Source organism: Aulonocara stuartgranti, assembly GCF_965226115.1.
Source record: "Aulonocara stuartgranti genome assembly, chromosome: 7".
NCBI lineage: Eukaryota > Metazoa > Chordata > Actinopteri > Cichliformes > Cichlidae > Aulonocara > Aulonocara stuartgranti.
This window is the reverse complement of record NC_138945.1, coordinates 49,071,685-49,083,721: the sequence shown is the minus strand read 5'-3', so window position 1 is coordinate 49,083,721 and position 12,037 is coordinate 49,071,685. Positions and strand designations below refer to the sequence as shown.

Sequence of the window (12,037 nt, the reverse complement as noted above, 5' to 3'; positions counted from 1 at the left end):
ACCCTTTCTTAAACGATTCAGTGTGCTCAATGTTCTTCCATCTTCCCCTAATATCTGTTCTTCCATCTTCTGTAATTAGATACATTTACAAAAAGACAGTTTTTTTTAAAGAAAGACTTGTGACTGAAAGCAGAAGAAACACAGGAAGACCCAAAAAGACCAACAGCAGATTGGACTGCATAATTATCCCCTTGTCCTCAAGGCCTGTGCCCCCCAGCTGTGTGGAGTCTTTCATAAACTGTTTATGCTGAGTCTGAGTCTGCAGAGGGTCCCGGTGATGTGGAAGACATCATGCCTAGTCCCTGTACCAAAGACGCCACGTCCCAGTGGCCCCCAGGATTACAGGCCCGTGGCATTGACCTCCCACATCATGAAGACCCTGGAAAGGCTCATCCTGGACCAGCTGCGACCCATAGTAAGACCACATCTGGATCCCCTTCAGTTCGCTTATCAGCCTCGTCTCGGAACAGAGGACGCCATCATCTACCTGCTCAATCGTGTCTACACCCATCTGGACCAGCCGGCGAGCACTGTGAGGGTCATGTTTTTTGACTTTTCCAGTGCTTTCAACACCATCAGGCCGACCCTCCTGGGTGATAAGTTAGCAGCGATGCAGGTGGATGCTTCTCTGGTGTCCTGGATTGTTGATTACCTGACAGGAAGACCACAATATGTACGTCTCCCACAGTGTGTGTCTGACAAGGTGATTAGCAACACAGGGGCACCACAGGGGACTGTCCTCTCCCCCTTCCTCTTCACCCTCTACACCACAGACTTCAGCCACTGCACAGAGACCTGCCATCTTCAGAAGTTTTCTGATGACTCTGCGGTGGTTGGATGCATCAGCAGGGATGATGAGACAGAGTACCGGGCTGTGGTCGACTCCTTTGTCACGTGGTGTGAGCAGAATCATCTGCAGCTCAACGTGGCAAAGACCAAGGAACTGATCGTGGACTTCAGGAAGACCAGGAAACACTTGACCCCTGTTTCAATCCAGGGGGTCAGTGTTGACATTGTGGAGGACTATAAATACCTTGGAGTACACATTGACAATAAACTGGACTGGGCTAAAAACACCACAGCACTTTACAGGAAGGGCCAGAGTCGTCTCTATTTTTTGAGGCGACTGAGGTCCTTCAACATCTGCCAGAAAATGCTGAGGATTTTCTATGAGTCTGTGGTGGCCAGTGCGATCCTCTATGCTGTTGCATGCTGGGGGAGCAGGCTGAGGGTCGCAGATGCCAACAGACTTAATAAACTGATCCGTAAGGCCAGCAATGTTGTGGGGATGGAGCTGGACTCCCTCAAGGTGGTGTCGGAGAGGCGGATGCTGTCCAAGATAAAGACAATGTTGGATAACACCTCCCACCCACTCCATGACATGTTGGTCAGTCACAGGAGCTCGTTCAGTGAGAGACTGAGATTACCGAAAAGCACCACTGAACGACACAGGAAATCATTCCTGCCTGTGGCCATCTCCCTGTACAACGCATCCACTTAACACACTGTTTGCTGCTACAACTACACATGTTTCTTTTCCAAATATTTATTTATAAGTGACTTATGTATGTATGTATGTATATATATGTATATATTGTACTATTCTTAGTTAGCGTATTGTCTGTCTTGTCTTAATGTTGGTTTAAAATGGAGCACTGTAACAAAAAATAATTTCCCCCAGGGATCAATAAAGTATTCTGATTCTGATTCTGATTATAAATTTAAAAAAAATATATACTCGAGCCAACCGGAGACCTTTCAATCATTCCAAAATGGGATTAACAAGAAAGAGTGATATTTCGGAAAATATAAGCACAAAGAATAAGGCAGCTAGACTTGCAAGAAGAACATATGCAGAAAAAAACAGATTTTGGATATATTTTCAGAAAAGCCCAAATCTAACATTTGATGCTAGAAAGTTTGTGTGGAGGAAGCCAGGAAAAAAAGATTCAAACAGATCACACAAAGAGTATGGCAAAAAAAAAAAAAAAGAAGTGGAAAGTCCAATGGGACTTTGCTTTCTTGTATTTACAGAAAAAATACTATAATTTGAAGTACTAATGAGAATTTTGGATGCAAATGTAATCAGACAAAGAAAGAGAAACCAGATCTCAAACAGTGTTCTGACCTAAATAATGAAAAAATCATGTCTAAACCATTATAAATGTAATCTTTAGCAAATCAATTAGTGAGTGTCCACATGCTTGTTTTAAGTTTACGTTATTATTATTAGTAGTAGTAGTAGTAGTAGTAGTAGTAGTAGTATCTGAAACAAATTTCTCTTTGTGGATTTTTTCTTTTTATATTTAAAGTAAATTTCTGCCATCTTTCTCTGCATTAGGTACAATGACATTAATCTTTGTGAGTAGCTTGTGTGCCCTTTTGGGGCCTGTGCATTTTTGAAAAGCCAGTTTTTATCACCCAGGGCTACATTATAAGCTTAGAAGCTGTTCCTGAGACTCACATATTGAGAGCTATTGATGATTAAGCTTCTGTTTGGTCTAAATGAACACATCAGCTAACATCTGGTCGAGAATGAGTTAGATAATGCCTTTAAATTTAGGCATTGCATACACATTTCAGCATCTGTGCTGTTCACTAATTACTGTCATCATCACTAATCTCACCATAATTTCAAGCTAAGACGGCTGTAAAATTAGTGTTATGCAGCGTCATTGTTATAAACAGTAACAATTACAAGTAGTTAATGTTTTGTGTGTTAGACAAATTATGTCACAAGTATGCAATGTTTGATGAGATGATTTTTCTTTTTTTATGGATAAACTCTTTTTTCTAAAAATTTGCCTATGATTTACTCCAAATGCTGAACCTCAGGCTATCTAAGTGTTGACTTAAATATAGATTATTTTAGCTATACAGTTCAAAGAGATCAAAGTAAATTACAGTATTAAATGTACACACAGTTTACTGTCTTGCATTTGACATAGTAGAAGTATTGCCGACTGCTTTAAGTCCATAAATAACTTTACCTGATGTGGTGATAACTTACTGCAGTACACTAGAGAACACTATGGGGGTCATTTTTAATATGGCAGATGCTGCTTCTAGTTTAATTTGTTTAATAGGCCTGTGCAGCAATGGTCAAAGACACATTGCACTTTCATGAAGTCATAAAATCTTTCCATGAGCTTTATTTTGCTGTTTATTCCCACCTTGGCTATTGTGTTGGTCATAAAGCAAAAGTAAGACCTTTATAGTGGTTATACTGCATCTAATTTCACTGAAGTCTTCACAGTTCATCTGGGCTCTATAGAGGCTGCAAAATGATGCAAACAAAGTATAAAGGAAATATACCAGAGGAAGGTTAACATTCTTTGCTACCTTTCCTTTGGAAGCTAAACAGCAGTGATGAACTTATGTGACATCTCTCTGTCTCCCTAAGGGCGCTGCCACTGGAAAAGACAGACACTGAATTAGCCCGTGCTTTACTTTTGATCAAGTGGCAGATCAGTAGCAGATTGCTCATCACTGTCTTTTCAATATCCAAGGGCTTAATTATTTACAAGTTTGTTTGAGTTACAGCTGACTGATTATGAAAACAAAATCTTTACTTAAACCAATTGGAATCAGAAAATAAATAGAATGGGTCCTAAATATTCACTCGCTGAGCATCAGTGAGATCAACAGCCTTGAACTTTCCGAAAAAAAAAACTAATATCTGCTGGGCATAAATGCAAATTGTCTTTTCTCTACAACAAAGAACTGTCTGAAGGAAACCCTACATGAAACTTAAAAATAGATCTTGTTTACATTAACCTCCACATCTTCTCCACATCTTTCTATTTTATGTTTTTTTTATTGGCACATCTGACCATTTTTGAAGTCACTTCTTTATACAGAAAAAATTATAATGAAATAAATACACAGCAGTAAAAAGTGTGGTTTTTCAGCTCTGCACTGTCCAAAACCTTCTGCTATTTAACCTATTAGAGTCTAATGGAAACTTCATGGCTGGTTAGTAGTGACTAGAGCTCTATGTTGCTGTCCATGCTACATTGAACATGGTCAGCCAGTCTCCCCCTGCCATATGGACCGCTCTCTGACCTCCACATCAGACATCACATAGTCACCGGACCATGCTGCCTATAGTGGTTCATTCATTTCTTTTTCAAAATGATTCCAGCTCAGGCCTTTTAGGGTGTAATTTACCCAAGGACTGTCAATGTAAGGTTGATTGTACAGTCATGAGCAGGACTTGATAACAGAAATCCAAGTCAGTGACTGACTTGATTTCTAATATCTGCTCTATTCTTACAGCTGATTACTGATGAGATAATCATGCTTCAGGTAGTCTTTGTGTTTTCAACAAACTATTAAATTGTTATTGCTATTTCTTTTTTCAGGCAACTAAAGACAGAGGGAAAAAATCCTAAATCCAAATGAAAGAACACACTCTATGCTTAACATTTGCATAACAATGACTGCCCTTTCTCTGGCATTTAATATAGCCTGTGAATTATAATCAGCCCCAATAATGAGATGAGAAATGCCAAGTGTGTCAGTAAAAGGTTTGCCTCAAATGAATCGTAGTGAATTGCAAGTCCCAACCCAGGTAACGGTGTTTTATGTATCCTGCTAAACAGGAAATTTTATGTGCCCCAAAACTGCTCTATCATGAAATGCAAACATGACCTAAAAGGCAGAGTCCATAATTTTCTTATCAAAGTCTTTTCAATACGAGTGTCCAAATGGGACTGGCGACTGCCTGAGAAAATGTTAAGTATTTTAAAAAAAAGAAAGAAAGAAATTAAACCGCTATTCTGTATCAGGATGAAACTGTAATAAGGTAGTGAATAGGTGAGCAGGTGTCAGGTGTAAAAAACCAAAAAACAAAAACAAGTTGGATGAGTTGGGTTCACAGTTCCATGTGGCTCAGTGTAAATGCTGTACATTACTACGCTGTGAGTGTCTCAGTGTAAGTACTGACATTGACATTGAGTGTGTGGTATCCTGCTGGAAGCAGCCAATGAAAGACGGGGAGAGTGCGGTTATAAAGCGACGTGTTTTCAGGTAAAGACTATGACATTTAAAAATGTTCAGTTGGCACTAAGGCTGCCCAGTGTGTGCCAAGAAAATATTTCCCACATCATTATACTGCCACCCTGCTTTTATGTGTTCATGAGAGGTGCTGACTTATGCATCCAGATTTCGCAGCAGAAATTGAGGCTCATCAGACGAGGCAGTGTTTTGTTGACCAGTTCTAGTGAGCCCTTGTGAATTATAGTTTTCTTTTCTTAGCTTACAGGAGGGACACCTGGTGTGGTCTTCTGCTGCTGTAGCTGATAACAAAGCATTTTCACCCACTGAACCAACAATTTTCATGTCAGCATTTCTGCATTCATAAATGCTTTGAGTTGTTGGGAGTACACAATCTGTCGTAAAAATAGGAAAACAAAAATATATTATAGCTGCATAAAAAACCTGTTTAAAAATAAAAATTACTGAATTTTCTGACTTGAAGCCACAATTTTATGGTAAAAATCTTAAATTTGTTAAGCACAGTATTAGTGGTGTTATATCAGGACAAGGAGGGCGTGCTTGCCTAGTGAAATCGACAAATAGAGATGAATTAATATGTACCAAAATGAAAATGACCCCTCTCCTTTCATTTCAAACAATATTCTGTCATAAAGCTTCTTGCCTTCATGCATCCATATGCATCCTGCCATCTTCTGGCCACAGTTTGCTATTTCTGATGGAAACTCTGCTTGCCCTGGATCCCACTGGAAACTGTAGCCTCCATTTCACAGGCTCGTCCATGTTCTGCTAACCATGGCTGGAGCTTGTCAAGCTGAGAAGCCAGTAGTGTTTTTCTAGTTACCCTCGCATGTGCATTGTGAATAAACCCTTTATCTTTCATAGTAAACTACACTCAAAAAAATGAAACGTTGACTTTAATTAAAATTATTTTGTCAACAGGTTCCACGAAATTGAATTATGTTAGTTTAAAGCAAAAATCTTTAGTTCATCTAATTTAAAAAAACTACTTAAGATTAACAAGACATATTTAAGACTACCTAAATCAAGTTCTGTTGTATGAACATAGATGATATATTTTCAGGTTAGATAGTTTAGTTACTTCAACACATTTCTTATTTGTGGCAGTAAAATGTTAAATTTAAGTTAGATTAATTCAAATATTACATTTTCAGCCACCTTGTGCTTTATTAATTAGTTTTACATAAATCTATTTTGTCAACAGGTTCCACACAAATGAATTAAGTACATCCAACTTATTTTTTAAAATTTCTTTTATTGCCAACACATTCAGTGAGCATTTGTGTAAACCCAGTCCAAAATAAAACACAGCAGCTCATTAGGGTTAGTAATTAACAGTATGTAGACAGATGCAACATCAAGACTTTAAATTAAATGTCTGTATCTACCAGAAATAGAAGAGAAAAAAAAAAACGCATTGAAGATCACATAACACATTGATAAGATGACACTTGAGTTATGCACATGTGATGCTAGTAAGGTCTGTGAGTGTTTTTTTTCTTTTAGTGTCTAAAATGGATAGCAAAGTTGCTATTTGCAATGATTGCTTAGGGTCAGTCCAGTAACACAATGCCAATGAAGTGCTTTCCTTTAACAATGCAAAGTGAAGTGTCCACCTCAACAGCCACAATTTAAAAAAAAAAAAATGTAACAACAACAACAATAATAATAATAATAATAATAATAATAATAATAATAATAAATAGTCCACTGATATTAGCAATCAAAGAAAATTATATCACCATCCCAAATAAAACTTTAACAAAACATGCCAACATTATGGTCTAACAATAAAACAGCTTGTCAGCGTTCAGTTTTTTTGCAACAGCACAGCAGTAACCATTTAACACTTGCCACTGTCAACATTTATTTTACTAGTGTTTGGGCAAAAAACTTCAGATGTAAACATTTTAACATGGAAACAATTGTTCGTCTTTAAAAGTCCACAAAATATACATTCATCCTGCATTCCCAACTTGGATGATCTGATATCCTCGTGTTGGTGTTGTTCCCAGACCATCATGAAAATGTTGTCACATTGTTGTGACGTTATTCTTTTGCGCGCCAAGCCATTCGTGCATTTATGAAATTCCAATGTTGCAAGGACAATATCAATTCTGCTTACTGTTTATTAAAGGGTTACGGTTAGGGTCAGGGTCAGGGTCCGTTGATCGGCGGACAGAGGCGGTTTCACGCAGCTTAAGTACAGTTTTTTGTTTTACGCCGGTTTTTCCCGAAGTCGCAAAAGTATGACGTCACAACATTCTGATTGGTCACTTGCAATGTTGATCCTGGAACAACATTTAGTATGATGATCTGGGAACAACACCAACACGAGGATATCAGATCAACCTCCTAACTTACCCTTAATTTTAGTATGTATTGCAATTACCTTTACAATGCACACAATGTAACACAAACTGAATATGAACATATTTCCACCTCATAACAATATGCCTTGAACGCTAATATACACACCACCCTTCAACATTTCTGGTGCAGTATCATCTCTCAATTAAATCCTTTAAATCTCAATACTTTTGATTGTCTCTTAGCTTTCAGTCTTGAGGTTAACTGAGATTCAGTGCATATATCCCACCCATTAAGAGTGCACATGCAGAGGCCAGGTCTTCCAGGTCATGCAGGACACACTAGATGGTTATACCCACTGTAGGGTAATTTCCAATAAACCAAGTTCAAAAAAAGAAGAGTCTATGGCTGACGCGTGTTCCTGGTTTCCAAAAGAAATGCTTCCAGTTGCATTATGATTTGAAGACTGTTTATTTATTACAAACGGAAGATGTAACAATGAACTCCTTCCTAAAAAACATGAAAGTTCCAAAAAATAGCAGTTATCCAGAACTAGCTGTGCACACGGTCAGAAAACCGTGAGACTCCTAACCTCTCTGTCCATGCTCCTCCCCTTCCCTCTCACACAGGGTTTCATGCTACTATTGCACTTACATAATTAAAGTGAGAGGTACCCCCTTTTAGGTTCCAATCCCAAAACAGTGACTTAAAATTACTTTGTGTAAACACATATATTTTCACATTTATTAATCCTGAAAAGATGACTTATGTAATGAATCTATGAATTATAAAACAAACATGAACTCAATCGTAAATAAAAATATAAAGCAGACGTCTGGCGCTTACACCCACATCGGCTGGAGGAGTGCTGGCATCAGCTCTTTCGATGGTAAAGATAGCAAGGGTAATTTGTTCCAGCTCCCTCTGAACAGCTGTAGCTTAGACACAAAAACATAGAAAAATGGCATCCAGTTTTAAAAAAAGAAAGAAAAAGGGCCAAAGCTACCCTTTAATGACGTAAACACAATATTAGGAACATGCACCCCAGTGCGCCACTATTTCAGACTACAGATTCAACGATAAATATAAATAGTTTGGGTATACAAGAAGATTTCCCAAAACATTTAAACAGGTTCCATGCAAATTACAACAACAACAACATGCAACAACATTAGTTATTCAAAATTTGGTTTAATACAGATAAAAAACTAAACTAAAATTACCAACCAATTATTCTTTGAAGAGGATGCTTGGGTCTTCATTCAGGTAAAAAGGTAGTGCCCTGAGGACACACTCCCTCCCCTTTTCAATACTTTCCTTCTGTAGAGAGTGGCAGAGATACAGGAAGAGAAAACAGATATACTTTAGGATGACAGAAACTCACATTATACGCAAAATGAATGACATATCCACTGCACAGATAGACATGTACACAAGACCAACTAATCATCACATGGACATGAATAGTTAACCTGTTGGGCAGGGTTTCCACCACATTATATATGTCCATAATGGAGGTAAAGACAAACTAATACATCATCTTTTTTGCATTCAAAACATAACATAAAAACATTCACTTCTGGTTTAACCTAAATCAAGGGATCAGATTTTACATATGTTTAGGTAATTTTAATTTTCCAACGTTTTGAGTACCAAACTTTGTCTTGCTTAATATAAATGTAAGTGCACTGTGCAGCTACCATACACTAGCTGTTTAAATTTGAAAATGATCTTATTAGCCATAATATTTTGCTACCAACAGAATAACGCACCTGTGTGGCTGGGGCCAAAGTTTGTCTAATTTTCTTCCCTGCAACGCCTCCTTTTTTCTTGAAGACTTTTATGAGCTGGTCAGTGTATTGGTCAAGTTGTGTAAAAAGCCTTGGAACATGTGCAGCAGTAGTAATCCTCACATATTCTGCTTCCACCTGAAAATATGTCAACAAACACAACATACTGTACTGTAAATATACATACTATATGTACACATATACAAACTAAAACTAATGTAGTAAGACCTCATTAAAGCTATAATTTTAACACAAACATTTACACAAAATGCTAATGGAGCCATTACAGCTTTTATTGTTATTTATCAAGTTCCAAAAAATATTGATCACAGCTGATCTGAAAAGAATTTCATGCCTCAGGCCCTTGAACTGCAACCATGGTTCAGATGTGGAGAAGAAATAACAGGGGCATGGGATGGGTCACAAAAGAAAACTTAACTTATAAAACAGTTTTGTTTTTAAAAGTATAACAGTTCACATACCACATACAAGCTCAGCAATACCACATACACCACATCAGTATAGGAGGGAGCAGGTAAAGGCAGGATCTGAGATTTATAAAGAAAAAAAAAATTAATTCCTTAATTTCAAGAAGCAAATTATTGTTTGAATTACAACTAAATAAAATACTACTCAGAAGAAAAGCAAGAGATTGACACTGCCATGTGCTAACTTTCTATAGAAGCAATTATCACCAGGTCTGTCGACCTCCATTGTCTGTCCACTCATATGTCTTGAATAATTTTATTAAAAAAATTAAGTGTGTACTTTCACAAACTGTAATTTATAACTACATTGATATGTATAACTCCGCTAGGAAACATGCTGTATTTACAGACCATTTTTACATAATACAGATTACTGATAGAGCAGAACAATGGTGTCACAGTGGCTTTCGCCCTTGACTTTTTGGATTTTAAATGTCACTTTATGCTATCCTTGCTATCCTATTCGATATTTCCGACTCTCGGATTACAGAAAAGGAATCCCAAGAAAGCAAATGGAAAAATAACCCCTTGAAAGAATAACCCCATGAACCCCTGTAGCTAATCCCTTAATAAAACAAAAAACAATAAAAATGTTTCTTACACAGTCCACAAAATAAGCATGTCCAGGACCCAGTAAAACTAATGTAAAACAAGCACACGCAAACGATATAACATGGCTTGTAAGACAAACGCAAAATATAACCATGCTGGACATATAGATACTACACAACATAGTCAAAGAAAAAAGTGGTCTTACCTCTCAAAGAAACAGCAGCTTGGCGCCAAAACAGACTTTTTCAGTTAAATTTGAAGTCTTGCGCATGAGCAGGCACAAGCCGTGAAACCTTCTTGTTCTGCGCGGTTTCATTACAACTGTTTTTGCATTACTGCCACCTTGTGGATATACAAGGTATATCGATCCTAATTGACTTAACTTAAATGTTATGCGATCAAGTAACACATTAGTATTATGTACGTTGAATAATAGACACAATTACGTAGACTTGATTAGAAAAACATATGTTAACTTAACAAAAACATATGTTTTAAGTAAAATGAAAATAAATAATTAATATACACTGAACAATCCACCTCATTCATTTTTTTGAGTGTAACAGGAGGCAAGAATCTGAGGCAAGCTACCACTTTCATTACTCAAGATCAAGTACAACCAATGGAAACACAGCAAGTGTCAGCAAGTAGATGAGCGTCTATCATTTGTCATTGTAACATGCAGGTTTTCTCTTACCTGACCAACATGTTACATAGAGAAGCTGGAGTGCAGAGTGTCAAGGTGTAAGCAAGGGAAGCTTTAATGAAATTGAGATCTCAAATCAAGTTTAATAAAACAAGATGAACTTTCAGATCTTCTCTTAGAAATCACTAGTGAGTTTAACTAGCTGTTTTGCCAGCACACCAACTTCACCTTTCATTAATATTGTGGCGAGCTCAGACAAGGAGGAGACGGAGATATCATTTGGTCTTGCTTCCCGTGAGCTAGGCAGGGCGCACAGCCGTTTATTAACACAGGCAGACCAGCACACCACCACAACAACAAATAAAGGCGCTCTCTCACCCGGAAACACACAGTCGCAGAGAGAGGGTCACCTGTAACCATGGCAACAGAACAACAAAACATAACTGTCAAAACAAAACCCCGAACAGCCCTGACCCACTACATAGCCCCACCTAAGGGGTCAGTCGTCCCCGACAACCCCATTACCCAACACAAAGTCCTACAAATGTCCAGGTGTCTTCTTCTGGCGCACCGGCCGATCTCTCGAAAAGTCACTCGGTTCAGAGCATGGGGTGCCACCAGCATCCCCTGCTCCAGCGTCTGCTGGAGCAAGCGGTCGGTACGGTGAGAGTCTGTCCCAGTGCAACACCACCATGCGCCCCGGGCCCGGCATGCGGATACGGTACACCACTTCTGTTAGCCGCTCCACGACCTCCGCCAGCCCTTGCCAGTGACTGCAGAGTTTGGGGGACACTCCTCTCTTGCGAACCGGGCAGTACACCCAAACCTTGTCACCAGGCATGAAAACCCCCCCTCGACACTTGGTGTCGTAGGCTCTTTTCTGTCATACTCCAGCGCTGGCCTGGGCCTGGCGGGTGTAGTCATGAACCACCTGCAGCCGCTCCCTCAGCCTCCTGTAGTAGTCCATCTCTGGCCCACCATCGATCTCCGGCTCGGGGGGGACCCGAACACCAGATCCACAGGCGTCCGGAGCTCCTGTCCAAACATCAGAGCGGCAGGTGTGCACTGGCTGGACTCCTGAACCGCAGTCCAATACGACCAAAGGACCAGGGGCAGATGTCGGTCCCAATCCCGCTGGTGGCGGCTGGTGAGAATGGCGAGCTGGGTGCCCAGCGCGCGGTTGAAGCGCTCAACCAAGCCATCGCTTTGCAGGTGGAGCGGTGTGGTTCTCG

At 39.2% G+C, this 12,037-nt stretch overlaps 1 long non-coding RNA gene across 2 annotated transcripts; it reads right to left on the bottom strand.

The window, feature by feature from the left end:
* Positions 1 to 7,832: 7,832 nt before the first annotated feature.
* Positions 7,833 to 10,415, bottom strand: LOC309711661. Of its 2 annotated transcripts, none has more exons than XR_014278061.1 (5): positions 10,365 to 10,415; positions 9,602 to 9,667; positions 9,102 to 9,257; positions 8,557 to 8,649; positions 7,833 to 8,267 (listed from the first exon to the last, which is right to left on the bottom strand). It is a non-coding gene; the product is annotated as an uncharacterized lncRNA (long non-coding RNA). The 2 variants fall into 2 exon arrangements; XR_014278062.1 differs by lacking the exon at positions 10,365 to 10,415 and adding an exon at positions 10,209 to 10,257.
* Between the last annotated feature and the right edge of the window lie 1,622 nt (positions 10,416 to 12,037).